Raw genomic sequence first — 6,054 nt, forward strand, 5'->3', positions numbered from 1 at the left:
ATTCAGTCCCAAGCATATTTCTATGCCCATCATAGAGATTACAAGGTCAAGGATTAGTATCTGATTAGATACGGAGGGAAAACAATCATAAGATGAAGTTGGTATGCCTTTGATAGATATGAGGAAACCAAAGGCATCGAACTTAAGAAAATGATCGGACATGTCTTTCCTAGGCTAGGTTGATGAAACAACATTGCGATCTTCAAGAACATGCAAACTGGAATAGAGACATCAGCTTGCACAAATGAACAAGGGAATGGTTTTAGAAGGAAACATGACTCGAGATTCTTATTTTAAGCTTATCTTTTTGTCCAATGAAGAAATTATCTAAGCATTTATTTTTATGTGTTTGGTCATGGAGTGATAATGGATAATTCAACTTTGGGGTCATGGTTCACTAAATGAATACATGGCCTAGTTTTAGGTTTAGTCATTCAATTACCAACTCTCTATCGGCACATCAAGCACAAGAGCAAGCACATAAGGCACCATAAGAGGTCACCTAAAGAATGGAGGACACCTATTTCATCGAAGTTTATAATTCAGCATTACACCATATTATCTACAATCAATGGTTACTGGAATAAAGATGAGAGAAGCATTTTGGGTGTATAGGTGACAAACATGATGCAACAATCAGGATGCATGCTCGTCTTATTCGTCCTCACTGAGTTTTTGCCAACATAATGTGGCAATAACGTTCTATCTCGGTGGCATACTTTCTCTCACGGTATTTTTCTAGTCGTGAGCTACACATACGTTTTCGGGGTTAGTGTACCTGCAGAAAATTCCATTACAACCCATTTTCCCATGATGCAATTCACACATGACAGTTTATCACAGTTTATACTCCATATATTGCTATATGGAGGCCAGCTCATCATTAAGCGCCGAGCCACGCATAGGCGCCGTTGCCACACTTTAACCATAGGGCAACTCATTATGGTAACTCACCTTCTTACCTGAGCGTAGGTGCGTCGTTAAGAGTACATTACACTTCTCAGTATTCCCATGTCTATATACCCATACACATCCATGGGGTACTGAATTCCCGAAAAAGTAATTACTCCACATCGCAGCCTTCATATATACATATGTAGAACATGTATATAATCAAGCGCTTTTTACACTCTTCCCTAGATCGACGTTTGTTCGGTCATGCTCTCACATCTCACCTTACCTTGAGCGTCGATCCATTCAAAACTGAATGGCCTCAAAAATAACAATACACATGTATGCAATACCCCCGGTTGTGGGTTAGTGGTTCTTAAATAAGCCACCTGATAGTCCTTAATTTAGGGCTTAACAGAGGATGTCGCTAGCATTATAGTTTTTCAAAACTGTTTTTCAAAGCCAAACAATGTGTTTAGTTGAAAATAGGTTTTCTAAAACCAAAAATTTTGTTTTGAAAATACGTATATGACCGTATATACTTAATCCTGCTCCGATACCAGCTGTGGCAGAACCTCCCAAGTTATTGGGCCCACATGCATCTGTCCTTGTCTCAAAGACCTCAGACGGCTATGCATGTGCACCAGATAACTTAACAGGATCTGTCCGAGTGTCCCAGGGACCCCGGATAAACCACTCACAACCAGAACCGCGGGATTAAGTAATACAAATCACACACACCAATATTTTGCAGCGGAAATCTTATTACCAAATTTTACAAGTTACAAAAATTTTACTTCGTACATGATCAGAGTGATTACTACATTGATTCAAAGAAAGAAACTTTGAACGGTTATAAATTATTTATAGTTTTGAAATATATGCTAGCTCAAGTGACCATCCTCAATAAGAAGATAAAGGCGGGGTATACTTATATAAGAAGGCCGAGCCCACCGGCACTTAACACCATCAACAGCAGCACAAAAACTATAACCTGAAAAACAACAGGGAATAAAACCCTGAGTATGGAATTACTCAGCAAGACTTACCCGACTAAAGAAAAGACTCTCAAGGATATGCTGGATTTGGGAATCAAGGGGAGGCTTTAGCAAGAATCAACTTAGATACTTTTGCAGAAATAGCTTACTAAAGTGAGTCCTTACTTTCAATATTTTAACGCCAGATTAAATATTTAATAGACTCTGTTTGCATCTAGTCTAATTTCATCATCTCATCAATACAACATCATTTTTATCCATAGTGTTCACATCTTGACTTAGGTTGTAGGTCGGAGCTCAAGTCTCCACTGTCCAGGGATATAACGGCGATCCGAATCGATTTACTCAGCTGAGTATTTCTAACCACACGACATATGTTTCTCGTAAACCTTGATGTCTACTATTCCCACGGATCGATACCAGCTGTGGCAGAACCTCCCAAGTTATTGGGCCCACATGCACCTGTCCTTGTCTCAAAGACCTCAGACGGCTATGCATGTGCACCAGATAACTTAACAGGATCTGTCCGAGTGTCCCAGGGACCCCGGATAAACCACTCACAACCAGAACCGCGGGATTAAGTAATACAAATCACACACACCAATATTTTGCAGCGGAAATCTTATTACCAAATTTTACAAGTTACAAAAATTTTACTTCGTACATGATCAGAGTGATTACTACATTGATTCAAAGAAAGAAACTTTGAACGGTTATAAATTATTTATAGTTTTGAAATATATGCTAGCTCAAGTGACCATCCTCAATAAGAAGATAAAGGCGGGGTATACTTATATAAGAAGGCCGAGCCCACCGGCACTTAACACCATCAACAGCAGCACAAAAACTATAACCTGAAAAACAACAGGGAATAAAACCCTGAGTATGGAATTACTCAGCAAGACTTACCCGACTAAAGAAAAGACTCTCAAGGGTATGCTGGATTTAGGAATCAAGGAGAGGCTTTTAGCAAGAATCAACTTAGATACTTTTGCAGAAAAAGCTTACTAATGTGAGTCCTTACTTTCAATGTTTTAACGTCAGATTAAATATTAGTAGACTCTGTTTGCATCTAGTCTAATTTCACCATCTCATCAATACAACATCATTTTTATTCATAATGTTCACTTCCTGACTTAGGTTGTAGGTCGGAGCTCAAGTCTCCACTGTCCGGGGATATAACGGCGATCCGAATCGATTTACTCAGCTGAGGATCTCTAACCACACGACATATGTAGCACTTAACCCTTGCATATGTCAACCGTTCCCACGGATCCTCCACTACATGAACAGGTCCACGCCACCCGAGAGCACACCACCCCTTTTAGGCGATCCTTTGCCAGGAGGGTACGTGCCACTCTCGCCATCTCTCCACTCCCAGTGCGCGATTGTCTTTTCATGCATGGAATAGCCGAGTTCAAGCTTACCCTGTCCCATATCCAGGGCATGTGGCTAGTTAAGATAGTCCTTGATCATACAGGCCTACATACGCATCCAATCCTTAACTAACTTGGGCGGAGCATCACCTGTTCCTAGCCCAAGTCCCGATTTAAGTACTTCCATCCTTAGGATTGTTTGTGTTCCTTAGGATGAAAAGAGCATCAAAGGGAACTCTGCAGTAAGATCCCACTATTGCTCCAAATGAAAATATTCTTGCAGGTAGAAGCCATCCTCTCCATGGTTAAATTGAGGACAACCTCTATCCACAAGATCTAAGCAAGGCTAAGCATTTTTGTAAATCATATTTTGATACTTCACAGAAGTATCTATAAAGGTATGGATATCAAGGAAAGCAATGCATCAAAGGGTTTCAAGTAACTCCTATGAACCTAATGCACATTTCACTAGACTTAAGTGTGCAAAAAGTATTTAAAAACACAAGGAAAGGGGTTGCATGCACCGGGGCTTGCCTGGAATAAACACTAGGTTAGTGTTTGTTAGACGTCGATCACTTGACGACCATCCTTTGTCCCGATACTTGCATCGTCTGTCCATCTCCAGTTCCGTTCATCAGCACCATCTTATGGTCGACTCAGTTCTGGTTCTCCGCATCGCGTGGTTAATTCACGTACCTGAATGAAATGCATTATGCACATGAATGCATATAGACCGGAATATTTCAAACCTAAATATTACTACGCGATAGCGAATTAAACACCTAGCGGCGAGGCGTTGTACAATTTTATACCAAAAACACTAGTTATTAATATATGACTACGCGTAATAATTACGCTTCTCGAACCTAACGCAAACATCACGCAAACATCACGAACAACAAACTATACACATGAAATACAATTAGCCTAATCACAACTTATCAATTAATTATTTAAATTCTAAACTTATCCCTTACTTTATAAATTATACTACACCTTTATAAGTGATTAAAATATTTCATCAGCACACATGCCTACTAAAATTCTACTCGGGACACTAATTCCACTAATTGACCGGAATAGTGAAATAACTCGCTATAACTGAACCTGGCTCAATAATCGCAAGAACTGCGAAGTCGACGAGAGTTTCGTGACTTGCGCAATTTATTGAGCACCTAAATGAGCATCGCACTAGCGCATTAATTTATTCACCGATCGAACTATTCTGAATAATTTATCAGCTTACCGTTTCCACAGCTGACACGAATCCGCGAGATCGGTAGCGATTTTCCGATCCAGGCAATTTGTCGAGCGCTTGGGGAATATCGCGCTGCTAACTCCGTCTTCACCCGATTCTTGGGATTTCTTGACGACACGCGGAACGACGACGAGATCGTGTCCAAGTGAATTTTATGGCGCGGACTGAGAAAGGACTTGGCGAGCAACGACGCGAGAAGTAAAGCAATGTCGCGGTCGGGCGAATTCTATGGCGCGGACTGCTTCGCGGCCAAGACAGCTGTCGCGACGCGCACGACGTCCCCACACCACAACACCGCCACGGCCAGGCTCGCGCCGGCTGTCGCCGAACCACGAGAGTAGGGCGAGGCGGCGAGGCGCTGGAATTTGAGGCCGAGCGAACCGAGACGACTGAACAAGTATTGAGGAGCTGGGAGATCACGACGCAAGCAGGGAAAGAACAGAGACGGGAGGGACTCGCCATGGCCGAGCTGAAGGAAGCGCGGACCAGAGGGAGTGTCGCGGCGCGGAGACTAGGCGAGCTGGAGTGCCGCGATGGGGCTTGAGCCAGCCCGACGGCGAGCTAGCCAAGCACCAGAGAAAGGTAGCCGCGGCGCTGGGAGTTCCGGCCATGGGAAGGCAGGGGCGAACGCCAGGCGAGTGCAGGGAGCAGCGCGCGCGGTCGACTGGAGCTGAGCACCAGCAAGGACCTGCGCGCCCGACGAGCAGAGCAGGGACGCGGCTGCGCGCAAGCGGATAGAGGGAAGGGCGACCAGCGAGCAGGGGAGCTCGACGGCTGCACGCAGATGGAGACCGAGCTCCACTGAGAGCGAGCGACCAGAGAGAGATGCGTAGAGGGAGACGGAATCTTAGCGCAGGGCGAGCTGGAGCCTGGGCATGCCATGGCAGGGAGACGCAGCAGGGAGCCGAACAGCAGCGTTCAGCAGAGGAGCTCGCGCGCGGCCAGAGAAAGAGCCGCGACCAGCCGAGTTGGGATACGGTGGAAATCCAGCGCGCGTAGTAGATAAGGAAGATGAGGGAGAGAGAAACGTGAGGGAGAAGGCCAGCTCCAAGCGGCGGGATTTTTCCCAGGAAGCAGAGCGAGTTCCATAGGAAGATAAATACGACGACAAAATGGCAGATAAGGATAGGAGAAAGAGAGTGCGTGTAGAGAATTCCAGGGAGCTTGACTTACCTGCTTAAGAGACTACGACAAGGATAAGGCTCAAGAGATATGACGGTAGGATATTTAGAGAATCATTTTTCCATTTTTACTTCTTTTTACAATAGTAAAATGCATATATTTTGGAGTATAAATGAGGGTTTATAAGATATATAAAAGGACCAAACAAAATAATATCGACAACAATATTTGAACCGGATTTAATTTGGTGAATACTTCGGAGTCAGATGAATTTTCACCCGCTATTTATATTTAAAAATTTAGAGCGGAGCTAGAAATACATGGACCGGACCAAACGAGATCGACTTCGGTATGTTAGACTGTATTTAATCCAGTCTAATTTTTATGAGTCACACCAGCTATCGATCAT

At 43.7% G+C, this 6,054-nt stretch overlaps 1 long non-coding RNA gene across 1 annotated transcript; it reads right to left on the reverse strand.

The window, feature by feature from the left end:
- Nucleotides 1-2,499: 2,499 nt before the first annotated feature.
- Nucleotides 2,500-5,470, reverse strand: LOC100191775 (uncharacterized). Its single transcript, NR_160019.1, has 3 exons — nt 4,512-5,470; nt 3,800-3,961; nt 2,500-2,743 (listed from the first exon to the last, which is right to left on the reverse strand). It is a non-coding gene; the product is annotated as an uncharacterized lncRNA (long non-coding RNA).
- Nucleotides 5,471-6,054: the final 584 nt, after the last annotated feature.

This window comes from Zea mays, chromosome 6 (assembly GCF_902167145.1).
Source record: "Zea mays cultivar B73 chromosome 6, Zm-B73-REFERENCE-NAM-5.0, whole genome shotgun sequence".
In the NCBI taxonomy this organism is placed as follows: domain Eukaryota; kingdom Viridiplantae; phylum Streptophyta; class Magnoliopsida; order Poales; family Poaceae; genus Zea; species Zea mays.